At 50.2% G+C, this 12546-nt stretch overlaps 1 protein-coding gene across 14 annotated transcripts in view; it reads right to left on the minus strand.

The window, feature by feature from the left end:
- Tspan9 (tetraspanin 9) overlaps nt 1-12546 on the minus strand; it is a 181754-nt gene that overhangs the window by 151529 nt on the left and 17679 nt on the right. For 4 of the 14 annotated variants that reach the window (XM_087657738.1, XM_087657732.1, XM_087657736.1 and 1 more), the window contains exon 1: nt 12011-12112. The exons of the other annotated variants lie outside the window; for them this stretch is intronic. The gene's annotated coding sequence lies outside the window, so the exon portion shown is untranslated. Of the gene's footprint in view, nt 1-12010; nt 12113-12546 lie in introns of those variants that run through there. 14 annotated transcript variants of the gene reach the window in all.

Below are 12546 nucleotides of genomic sequence, written 5' to 3' on the forward strand. Positions count from 1 at the left end.
TGAATGGCAACTGCAGTCTTCCCCGGCCAGTCATGGAGAATGTGTGAGAGATCTGAGAGTTGGTCTATCTGAACCTCGTGCAGGGAGGCCAGGCAGGAATGGGAGGGGAATGGAGCGGCTGACACGAAGTATTGATCACCCAACAAAGAACTAAGTTGTTTGCTTTCCGGTGTCATCCAGGACGCAGTAGAAAAAGATGCTCTTTGGTCTCCAAGGAGAAATGGCAAGTGACTCTCAAGTGCTCAGAGCACCTCATGACCCTTCCCCTACAATGAATGCCTGCAGCGTGTCTCTCCAGGCTTTGGTCTGGATCCACAATGTCTCCCAAAGGCCTATGTGTTGGGGGAGGCTTGGAACCCAGACCATGGCACTAGTACAGGCAAAGTAAGCTGTGCCAGGGGAGAGCAAGTGGCAGGTAGCGGGCCACAGGGATGTTCCCTTGCATGGCGCGTGCTGGGGCATCCTTTCCTCTCTCTAACTTTTTCCTTTTTGCTCCCTCAGAGCTTGCTCTGCTGCATGCTCCCTGCCATGGCATGCTGTATGCCAGAGACCCAAAGAAACAGAGCTGGCTGATCAGGGACCAAAACCTCTGAAACCACAAACCAACAAAGAGTGTTTCCCCTCATCAATGCATTCACCTCAGGTGTCTTCACACAGCAAAGGAAAGCTGATGAAGCTGCCAGACAGCCACAGACTTGCTTCCTCCTTCCCTGAGATTCCCATCGCTACCATCACACATGCACACGCACACACACACACACACACACACACACACACACACAGACACACACCCACACACTACCACCACCACCACCACCACCACCACCACCACCACCACCACCACTGCCTGCCCTGTGCCCTCCCCTGCTCCCTTCCCTCCACCCCACTAGCCTTCCCCAACCAAGACACACATTTGATGTCTCTTGACTCTGTGGTTGGGGTGGGGGAACTGAGACTCCAGTTGCCTTGTTAATGCTTCACTCAAATGCCAGCATGCTTCAAGGATCACTAGGCCTCTGAGGAAAAGAGACAGAAAACACTCTAACACACACAGACACCGACACATACTCTCTCTCTGCCTCTCTCTCTCCCTCCCTCTGTCTCTCTCTCACACAGTCTCTTTCTCTCTCTCTCTCTCTCTCTCTCTCTCTCTCACACACACACACACACACACACACACACACAGACACACACACACACACACCACAAGAAATAGCAAAAACAGTCTCTCACAAAAGTTAAACTATCACTAATGGCCTCAGAAAACAAGAGGTAATACTGTATCCATGATGTCAAAGCATGGTGCTATAAAAGGAAGAGCTAGAAACCATAGAACCATTTGGAACTTAACAAGAGAGTAGCATGTGGGTGAGTGGCATAGAATTAGAGAACTCTCCTACCCTACAGAAGGTTCCAGGTCTAATCCCCAGCAACCTTCTCCATCCCTTGCCAAGAAAAGCAGGAAGATGAAGCTAAGAAGAGATTTCTATGAAGCCCAGTGGGTAAAGCACTTGCCACACAGGTGTGGGGGCCTGAGTTCATCCCCCAAGCTCACATAAATCAGACACTTAATGCAGGACTGCAGTACCAGGACTCCTACAGCAAGACCATGGGGCAGAGAAGAAACCACGGCCTGCAGTGTGACAGCTCCCCCTACCCCCCCCCCACAAGCAGCAGCAGACAAGAGAGCCTGCTGCAACCAGGGTAGCAGGAGAGGACCAAAATCTGCACACAGGTGTACTTGCATGCTCTCTCTCCTTCTCCCCACCCCCCCACCGTGTGCACATACACGCATCTCTCTCCACCCCCATCTCACACATGAAAGGAGAGACCTAAAAGCAATTTTTTAAATTAAAGAATCTGGGGGTTTAGCATCCAAATTTTAAAAGATAGATTAGATAGATAGATAGATAGATAGATAGATAGATAGATAGATAGATAGATAGATAGAGATAGATAGATAGATAGATAGATAGATAGATAGATAGATAGATAGATAGAGAAATCATCAGTGAAATATTGCAAGAAAATTCCCCTCAGTAACTGAATAGCATAGGTTTCACAACTAAAAGAATCCAGAGTGCCTAAACATTGGGTGAGAGGTAACCCACATAAGGCCTGGTGGTATTTAAAAAAAAAAAAATCAGATCCCAGAGAGAAAGATCGTCACCTGCAAAGGATGAAAATGCATAATGGTGTGAACTTTGACAGAAACCCTAGGACTTAAAGGAAAATTAAGCAATGCTTTGCCTACACACACACACACACACACACACACACACACACACACACACACACACACACACTCCCAGCATACACTGAGCCAATATCAATATATTATGCATGCAGAATAGCTAGTTCAGATCAGTACATCCCACTCCGTTAGCAAGAGCACCTACTACATGACATACTATTACATCACCCTGTCACATTTGTCCCAGTGGTGGAAAAGACGGATCACTTACTCTCTGCTCACAACTCCACAGCAAAGACAGCATCTTAATCCTCCTCCCTGGCCACAGCCCACAGTACAGAAGTGAGTAAGCACAGGGGCTCAGGGCTACGTGTGCTGGGAGGACGCAGGCGTGCTCCACGAAGAGACATAGAACCCGAGTCCTCAGGGATACGTAAGGGAGACACTCAGGGGCGTCAGAGCAGCAGGAGTGGGTGCAGGGGCTCAAGGTCTCGACACACATCCATCAATATGCTGACCACAGACAAGGCAGGAATGAAGTGCTCAAGGAGTATCATTACGCCAACATGCTATTTGTGCTGTGTGTGTGTGCGCGTGCGCGCGCGCGAAGCCTATAAGTAGGTTACATGGGGACACCGTGGCCAAAGGCTGGCTCGAGTGTGATGGACAATTCCTAGAGTGGCCCTGCAGCACCTTGGGACATAGACCACCATGAAGCCATTGCCCTAAACAGAAAGGGTGAGGCAGACTTCGAGGGAGACACAGGCATGGGAGGACGGGCACCTAGTATGGGCTGGAGCAGACTGTCTGTACTTGATCCCTCTCTCCCACCCTGCATGGAAAGGCTAGAGCTTGAAGACGTGGGAAGATGCCCAAGCAGACTAAGAAGGATGACAAATTAGGCTGAACTACGACATGAGCGTCAGGCCACCTCTCCCCCTCTTCCTCCTGCAGCCCTGCCTCGCTACCCTTGGGTTTTACTTGCTGGATTTCTCAACCACGAGACAGTTGAGGACGAGGAACAGCCTGGCCCACACCACTCTTCACTCAAGTTTATGGAGGCATCTTGGGAAGCAGCACCTTCCTCCCTCGCCCCACAGCCGCTCGCTGGCTGCATGGGGAGAGTCTAATTGATTTCGGCAGCTGCGGATGACTGTGCTTTGAAGCTGGTGGCAGTGGTGCCGGTTCGGTTGCTGGGCTTTTTGTTTTTATATTTTTGTGTGCATTTAGATTCATGTGTAAGACAGAAGACAAAGTCTGTGGGAGTTGCCTCCTCTCTTCCATCATGCCGGTCCCAGGGATGGAACTCCATTCCTCAGGCTTGGTGGCCAGAGCTTTGACCTGCAGAGTCATCTTCGTGCCTAATTTCCCAAACAGAAGCAAAGTCAAGGACACTGTAGCTTTGCTCTGTGGCTGGGAACCTGAGGCTCTGGGCACCTGGGAAAAGTCTTCTGTCAGTGATAACTGTCACCTTCACCTTTCAAAGCAGCAAGCCCCCAGGTTCAGGGGCCAAGAGCTGGGTTCTGCTGATAGTACTCCAAGTCAGGACACACTTGCTGCCCCTGCTGCAGATGCCAGGCCTGGCCTCATGTGTCAGGGAGCTACAACAGGATGCTCCCATCCCACCACCAGCTTCCTTCCTTGCTCCTGGTAAGGACATACCTGGCATCTGACGCTAAGATCAACACGGCTGACAGCACAGCAGCCCCCACTGTGTGCTCAATCTCCTCAGGTTCCTTCTTCTAGTTTACATAAAATAGGTAAACTGAGTCAGAGAGTGAAGTCCAGAATAATAGAGACTGTATCCCTATCAGAAATACTCATGTCTTGTCAGCCAATGGCCAACTGCTAGTGTCAACTGCAAATATGTACCCAAACACCTCTCTTTGGGCCTGGAGCAGTGTGTCCACAGCACCTGCGCTCTCTCTCGAGCTCTCTCTCCCTCTCCCTGTCTCTCCCTCTCCCTCTCTCATACACACACACACACACACACACACACACACACACACACACACACACACATGCACACACCACACCGTAAAAGCAAGTTGTGTGTGCCATGTATGAGTATGTATATGAAATCAAGGCTAGTACTGAGGGCCTGTGTGAGTGTGCATGTAAATTTACATACACGTGTAAGAAATAAAACAAGTCTAGTCCCCACCCCTGGGGACAGTTGGTGTGAAATGAGCACAGGAAAGACACAGAACTTCCTTGAATTCAGACACCCATGTGTATGGTCAGTAGAAGAGTAATAAACCCCACATCTAAAACTTCGGTGCGTGCCCATGTGTCTGCCCCACCCCCATTCGTCCCTGCTTCCAGTTCTTTCCTCAATGCCCCACTCAGGCAGAGTTCCCTCAGTGCTGGGCTGAGTTCTCTCTCTGGCTCCTCCCTCCCTCAGCCTCACTCTCTGACCTCCAATTTCCCAACCAGGATTACTTTCTTTAAAACAAGAAGAAAACTCTCCTGACTTCCTTGGGGAGTGATAAATCCAAGGATTACAGGATGACGTTGTATGATCCGAAGGTCTCAAAAAGAAAAAAATAAAAGAGGATAAAACACTTTAGGGGCTAACCGGGAGGTTCCTTCCCTGTGGAGGGAAAGGCAGTAACCTCCACTCTCCTGCCTGGGGCGAGGAGCTCAAGTCCAGCCCAAGTCAGCAGCAGAAAGCTCAGGTCTCCAAACATCAGGGTGAGTCTGACAGTCAGACACTAAGCCTCAGGGTCCTAGAGTGGGAGGGCTGCTGTCTGCAGATGGGGCACAAGTTCCCCTTCCCAAGAAGCCTCCCCCATCTGGAACCCATCTGCCTTTCCTTCCACTGAAACAGCAAGAGGAGAGGCTGTTCTTCGCCCCCCTGCCCCTAGCTAGAGGAGTAGCCCAGGGGCAAGCACAGAGACAGCCAGAACTGCCTTAGTCCCAGAGCACACACTAACTCAGACTGACCTGTACCTTGGGGTCCTTAAACACCCCAGTCTCCTCCTCAGCCAGATGGAGAGCAAGTTCTGAGGATTGAGTGGGCAGGGCGGGCACACTAGGTGCCTGAGAAAGAACTGTCCTCACTGACATCACAGCCAGGAACTTAAGGCAGCTGTTGCTCCTAAGTCCAGACCCCACCTCCTCCAGCGGCTCCCCATCTCCCTCGCTAAGAGCTGCAGCCTTTGGCTGGGTGTGACTGTATATACCGTTAACCTCAGCACTCAGGGAGACAAAGGCAAGCAAGAGGGCTAGCCAGAGCTGCATAGTGAGACCCTGTCTCAAACAACAATAAAAGCCGCAGGTTTTAGAATGGCATTCAAGGCTCTATGATCCAGCCTGCTGACCATCCCTGGGTTCACGTTCCTCTAGGTGGACAAATCTTTAACAGTCTCACAAGCTGGCACCTCCTGGCCTCTGCCCTAGGATACACCCTGCTCCCCTATTATCCACAGGGTTCCAATTCCTTTCTTCCATTTTCCCTTAATGCTCCCTCTTGGATGAGGTCTCCTGTACCCATCCTCACTCCTCTTCCCATGTTACCTTTCTCCATGGCATTTGTCACCGTCGGAAAAAAAATATAAACATCTACTCTTATGGTCTATGTCCTCCACCAAACTGTAAGCTCTTGCAGGCAGGACTCTGCTTAAGTCCTAGAGCTGCAGAGCCTAGAACAGTGTGACTGGTCCAGAAGAGGTCCGCAGTCCCTAGGGATGATGAGACCTGGGTCATCAAATGTGAGTCAAGCAAAGGTGAGGATGGAAAGAATACATCCTAGACGGTAGTCATAAAGTTCCATGGCATCCACACAGTCTTCATTCCAGCCACACCCCGAGGTCACCAAGATATGACAAGAACAAGATGGGGTAGAGGAATACAATTTAGGGCTTGACACTGTGGTAAACCCTACAGAAATGGAAGACTCTGAAATGACTTCTCACCATTGTCCCTGGCCCCAGCTTTTAGTCCCCTGAACACTAAGAAAAAAACACTGAGAGACCCAGAGCCACACAGCCCTGCCTCCCAGAATCTGGTATATTACATCCCATTCACTCCTGAATTCCCAAGACCTCAGGCCTCCTGCCTGCATGCGCTAAGTGTCAAAAAGGAAGTTTAGTGAACATATTTCACACCAATAACCATGCAGAGAAGAATTACAGCTAAACGGCATAAAAACTGGAGTAAAATATCAGTATGCGGACCACAGGTACCATGGATACAGCTGACAAAAATTTTAAGTAAGCCTAAGGTTCTGTACCTGAGAGGGTTCACCAGCTGTAGACCAAAAGTATTTAGGGGATAAAACTGTTTCTGTATTCAACATGGTCGGACCTCCTTGTCATATTTCCTCTACATTACAGCAGAAGATATTTATTTTGTATTGAGTATCATAACACACAATCCACCCTCAAGGAGCACAGCTTTCTCCTCCTGCAGAAGGACTTTAGTCTGCAGGGTTCAGGCATCTGCTCGGGAAGATCGAATCATAAGAAACCTCGAGATGAATGCAAACTGAGAGGGAAACTGCATACATTGTATGCAGATACCACCGGGCTACACAGTAGCCTGAGCACCACTGGACTTTAACAACCCCATAGACCCAGAGGGGCGACTGTACTTTCATTACCGTCGAATCAAGGGCAAGCATGTTCTGGATCAGGCACAGCGGAACTGCTGAAGTTGGCCAAGAGGAATAAGACACAAGTCCAGGAAACTTCTTTTCAGAAAATGCATTTCAAGAAGGCGGCTGTGGGAGCCTGGCCTAGGGGCTTAGGCAGAAGGACCACTGCAGGTTCCGAGGCAGCCTGGGTTACACAGTAAGATACTGACTCAGAACAAAAAGGAAAGAAGAAAAAGTAGGTAAGGAGCTGGGGATGTGGCTCCACGGTGAAGCTCTTGTTTTACCCGAATGAGACCCTGGCTTCCATTCCCAGGGCCACAAAAAAGAAGTGGAGGAAGAAAAGGAGAGGAGAAAGAGGAAGAGGAGGAAGAAAAGGAAGAGAAATAAGGGGAGGAGGAAGAAGTTCCCTCTGCTACCAAAGCCTAGAGGTTATGACAGGATGCACTCCCAATACTGACTGCAATGATGTCATCTTGACATCCTTTGATAGAACAAGTAGGAAACAGGAAGCAGAATGCTTGGATTCCAAGGCAAGCCCATGCCAGTAGCATTATGTGGCCTCAGGCAAACTGCTTTACTGCTGAACTTGACTTCATCATGTGTAAAGCTGACAGACAAACGGATGGACAGACAGACGGATGGGGTAGAGCACCATAGTTCCCACCAGATGCTGGGACATCTTCCCTGGACTCCGTTCACACAGTCACAGCCCCTGCTGAGTAACCGTTTCCATCAGCGGCCTCGGTACACAGCTGGGAATAAAGAACAACAGTCCTCCTCCCCAGGGCTCCCTCCCGAGGGGCACTGATGTTCACAGCCCACATGCATTCTAGCCCCAACCCACTAGAACATCCATCCCTCAAATACCACGCTTTCTCCTTCATAAGAAAGCAGAGTGGTCTGTAGAGGGTTTGGCCGTTGGTTTAGGAAGGTAGAAGTCTCGCATGGTCTCTGGGAAGTTGCTGTCAGAAGGCCTATGAAGGAGCCTTTCCCCCTTTCTCCCCATTTTGAAGAGAAAGAAACTAGGACTTTACTCATGGCAAACTTCCCTGGTAGTCATGGCTAAGGAGAGCGGACAGGCAGGAGGAGGCCGGCAAGGGTCCAGGGCCCATGGTGTTAGCAGGCACTCAGGCACCTGATGGACTTCCTCACGTCAGTCCTGCTTTCTACACAGCCCCTGCTCCACAGCCCACCCCGCTGACTCCAGGGCCCCTTCAACCAGGAGAGAAGGACGAGGAGCAGGCAGGCGCCACACGTTTTCCTAGCAAACAGGTGAGACTGGGACGTTACCCAAAGCTTCTGTGAGCAGGAAGGCTGGACAAGGGCTTGAGAGTAGCTAAGACTGCCCCTCCTCAGAAGGTTCTTTGGCTTATGAATCCTTCCAAAATGGCCTCTCTTCTATCCCTTTCCAGCCAGGAGCTACTGAGCCACCATTCTTCCTGGGGTGGAATATGGTTTGACCTCCCTGCAAATGGGAAAGGGCAGGGGCTTGAAGGGCCTCTCAGACACCTGCTAGACAACCATTCACTAAGCCCACAGTGCGCACTGTCCTAAACTCACGAGTGACAACTCCAATGACAGCTTCCAGCCCTTGAGACCCCCAAGGAAGAGCCAGGAGACCCAAAGGACCAGATCAAGGGCAACGGTATCTACCATGAGTGATGCTTCTGAGACCAGAAGCACTGGGGCCTGATGGACAGACTGAAGGATTCACAGAGCTCCCAGGCCACGTGGTAGGGAAGGCAGTCATGGGAAAGTGATGAGCCAGTCAGTCATCTCTACCTCCAGGACACTGTATGTCCAAATAAGGAGACGACGTGAGAGGCTGCTGACAAGAGGGCAGTGAGGATGCTAAAGACAAGAGCAGATGGCAGCTGGAGGGCGGGGGGTAGCTGCCAGTCTGCAGGCCCCTGAGAGGAAACCTACGAGGCAAGGGAATAGTGCTTACAGTTGACATGCAAAGGCGAGGAGCACACTTTAGGGGTGTGTGTGTGTGTGTGTGTGTGTGTGTGTGTGTGTGCGCGCGCGCACGCGCGCGCACAGACTGAAGACAGAAGACTGAAAGGCAGACAAGAATCACAGGGCCCTAATTAAGTTGTAAGATTCAGAGTTGAGTACCCAGTGTTTAAGAGATTACTTCATACACTACTGCATCCCAAACACAACGTCCCTCGCCACCAGACATGGGATTTTCCTTAATCCCGATAGCTCGCCACCTCCCAAGGTGCCCCTTCCTCTGCTAGATGGTTTTAAGTGTGGGAGAGCCTGCCCTTGTCACGGCCTCAGTTCTGGTCCCCTGGAATTCCTGACCTGTATCTGCAGGCTGGGCTCATTCCCACATACGATGAAGGCTGTCATTTGCATGCCGACCTCCATCGAACCTCATAAAAGTAATTTCCAGACAAAAACAGGCATTCCGAGGAGACACATGCAATTCTCACTCCGTATCATCTCCACTCTCCTAGTCACCCTCCACTAGATGAATGCAGATTCCACTGTGTCCTAAGCAGACTCAAGAAACCCAGTGCTGAGCTAAGAATGGTGGTGCATACCTATAAACCCAGCACTTGGGGGACTCAGATAGGCGAATCAAGAGTTCAAGGCCGGGTTGGGGATTTAGCTCAGTGGTAGAGTGCTTGCCTAGCAAGTGCAAGGCCCTGGGTTCGGTCCCCAGCTCCGAAAAAAAGAAAAAAAAAAGAGTTCAAGGCCAACCTCGAAACCTCAGCTACTTAGTAAGTTCCAGAACATCCTTGGTTACAGGACAAAACTGCTTCACAATAAACCAGGGCCTGCACCCAGGCTAGCCGTGTTCTTAATGTGCTGGGGGTGTGGCTCACTGGTACAGCACTTGGCTGGTACACATGAGGCCTTGGGCTCCAACCCAGCAAAAACAAAGCAAAAGTAAACAGCAGTACCCCAAATCTCCTTAGTTACCAAATGCCTTGGGTAGCTTACATTTTCTTCCATTTATTCTCAGTTATATATCCAACAAACATTAGGTACTCACTATATGCTAAGCACTGAGATTGCCTTATTGTCTTTGTCGTAAAGGGGACAGCGGGCCACCTTGGAGAGATAAATGCAGAACCAGATAAAATTGTATGTGTGTGGTGGGGGAGGAGGGAGAGACATGCTGGGTTTTGTGAGACATCTCACTGAAGATAGGGAAGGGTGGCTTCCAGTGACAGCTGAGGCCCAAGAGGAGTCTTAAAACTATGCAGGGCTCCAGTCACAAAGGAGTACAACTAAGAAACTAAACAGACTCATGAAACTGCCTCAGCCGCTGAACCAGGGGCAGCAGGGACTGAAATTCCTGACCCATAGCTTTGGCAGCTCCTCCAAGACCGATGCTCTGGGAGGACTGCAAATGGAGTCTGCTGGTCTCACCAAGCTGAGGAGACAAAAACTAGAGCTCCTGCAGCTAGGACTTTTAGGCAACAAGCCAGAGAAAAGGGAACTGGGGGGACAGAATGCAGAATTGTGCAGAGGAGCCCTCTGGAATGTCCTGCGGTTCCCTACGCTCACCAGGGTGAGATTGTAGATCCTAGGAGAAGCACTAGAAAGCAATACCCAAACCATCTGTGGAGTGCACACATCCGGAGAGAGACTCGTCCCAGGGCATTCGGTAGAGTCCTCAGAAGGACTAAGTAGTGAGGCTAAGTTAGCCCTAGACTACAAGTCTGCTTTAGATCTACCCTTTGAGAAGCTTTAAAGCAAACCTGAAATGTATGAAACTGATCCCAAGTCATTTAAATGCATACCGGAATAAAGTCCAATCCTATTTAAAGAAATGTAACAAACCCCAGCATCTGTCAATATTAAAGTCACACCAACTGGCATCCAATCACAACTCAGCAGGCGCTGAAGAAGTAGGAAGATCAATGGGTTCAATCCCGAGCAAAATGAGAGCTGGTGAGCCTCATAGGCCGGGAGAGACAAACAAGCCTTACAGGTATGTTCACAGCCAAAGAGGGAAATAGGACAAAAGAGACAGGAAAGGCATGAAAGACGTGTGTGAACATCTGGCGGGGGAAACTCAGTGTCTGAGGTCAGACATGCTGAAGGGCATTTTTTCTGGTCAGAAACCACAAAAGAAAAGAGTCCTGTCCTTGACCTAACAGCAGAAACTGTCCAAAGAGGAACACAGAAAGAAAGACTGAGGAAAGTCCACACAACATATGCAAACCACACAGAGTGTCACAGCCTGGCAGACATGGCACCGGAGTTCTAGAAGTGAGGAGAGAGAAGTGGAGACGGATAGTCGCTAAAAATAACTGCTGACCTTGCTAGAACAATGCTTCCAAGTGGAAGAGTCCAGAGGACAGGAGAGAATTTTGAGACACTAACATTGACCTTTGAACCCTCAGGCTGCAGAATCACCATGGACCCCATGGTAGCAGAGATGAACCCATGGTACAATACAGAAGCAACACAAGCATCCGAGCCATATAAGGTCTTTCTTCTTGCCACCCCTGGAACAGGATAACTCTTAAGCCAGAAATCGCCCCAGATATTGCAGCCCCTTACTTTATAAATAAAAGAAATGTAAGGCTAGCCAGGCATGCTAGTGTATGCCAGTACTCCTAGAGTTTTGGAAACTAGGGCTGGAAGATTGCAAGCTGGAGACCAGCATGGGCTACAAAGTGAGAACTACTGAAAAATAAAACTAAAAATAAATAAAGACTGGGGAAGAGGCTTTCTCGTAGAATGCTTGCTTAGCAGTGTGCACGCACACGTGCACACACACACACACACACACACACACACACCCTTAAGCTCAGAGAAGCCAGTGAAGACCCTGTGCTGCTCTGGTTGACATCACTGTCCACAACATGCTTGTCCACTCCAGCTCCCAACAGACAAGTAACCATATGTAAAGGTTCATGTCTGCCATCCAGCCCTTGAGGGCTGAGGCAGAGGGGTCATGATCCAGGGGCCAACCTGGGTTATCTGGTAAGATCTTACCTCAAATACAAAAGGAGGAGCAGGAGGAGGAAGAGCACCAAGATATCCAGCACCACAGAGAGTGCTCCCAGCACCGCAGAGAGTGCTCCCAGCACCACAGAGAGTGCTCCCAGCACCACAGAGCGGATGCTCCCAGCACCACAGAGAGTGCTCCCAGCACCGCAGAGCGGATGCTCCCAGCACCACAGAGAGTGCTCCCAGCACCACAGAGAGAGAGAGTGCTCCCAGCACCACAGAGAGTGCTCTGTACTCACCCATAGGTTCTAGGGAAGGCAGGAAGAAGTGAGAGTTCCCTGAAGATCTGAAGGCAGAGGGATTGCGGCCAGTCCTCAGTGTGAAAAGGATACAGAAAGTGTGAGACTCAGAGAGCCTGAGCAACTGGCACAGCCAAGGGCTGTTACCAGGCAACAGAGGATGGGAGTAGGGGAGTGACATTCCTCTAGTCCCTGAGTCCTGCTCCTTATCAGATTGGCCTTGAGCCTTAGACTGTACTCACCAATCCCTTGACCAGGCAGGCTCAGGGAGGAAGAGGAAGCAGAAGACTCTGGAACTTTCCTTCTTCCCATCCCACCCTCCCTCAGGCCCCACTTCCATTGTGGCTCTGGGTAGGGCAGTGGCACCTCTTCCCAGAGGTTAAGTGAATTCTTGGCTATTCCTGGAGCCTTGATTTTTATCAGCCTTCCATTCTGGTCAATTCTGAGAGGCCAGAGGCCGCGCATGCCAGAGAGATCTCAGCCCGACCCACCAACCCCAAAATAACCGCACACATGTCTGTCTCCAGTCTTTACGA

Source organism: Rattus norvegicus, chromosome 4 (genome assembly GCF_021556685.1).
Source record: "Rattus norvegicus strain SHRSP/BbbUtx chromosome 4, alternate assembly SHRSP_T2T, whole genome shotgun sequence".
Taxonomy (NCBI): Eukaryota; Metazoa; Chordata; class Mammalia; order Rodentia; family Muridae; genus Rattus; species Rattus norvegicus.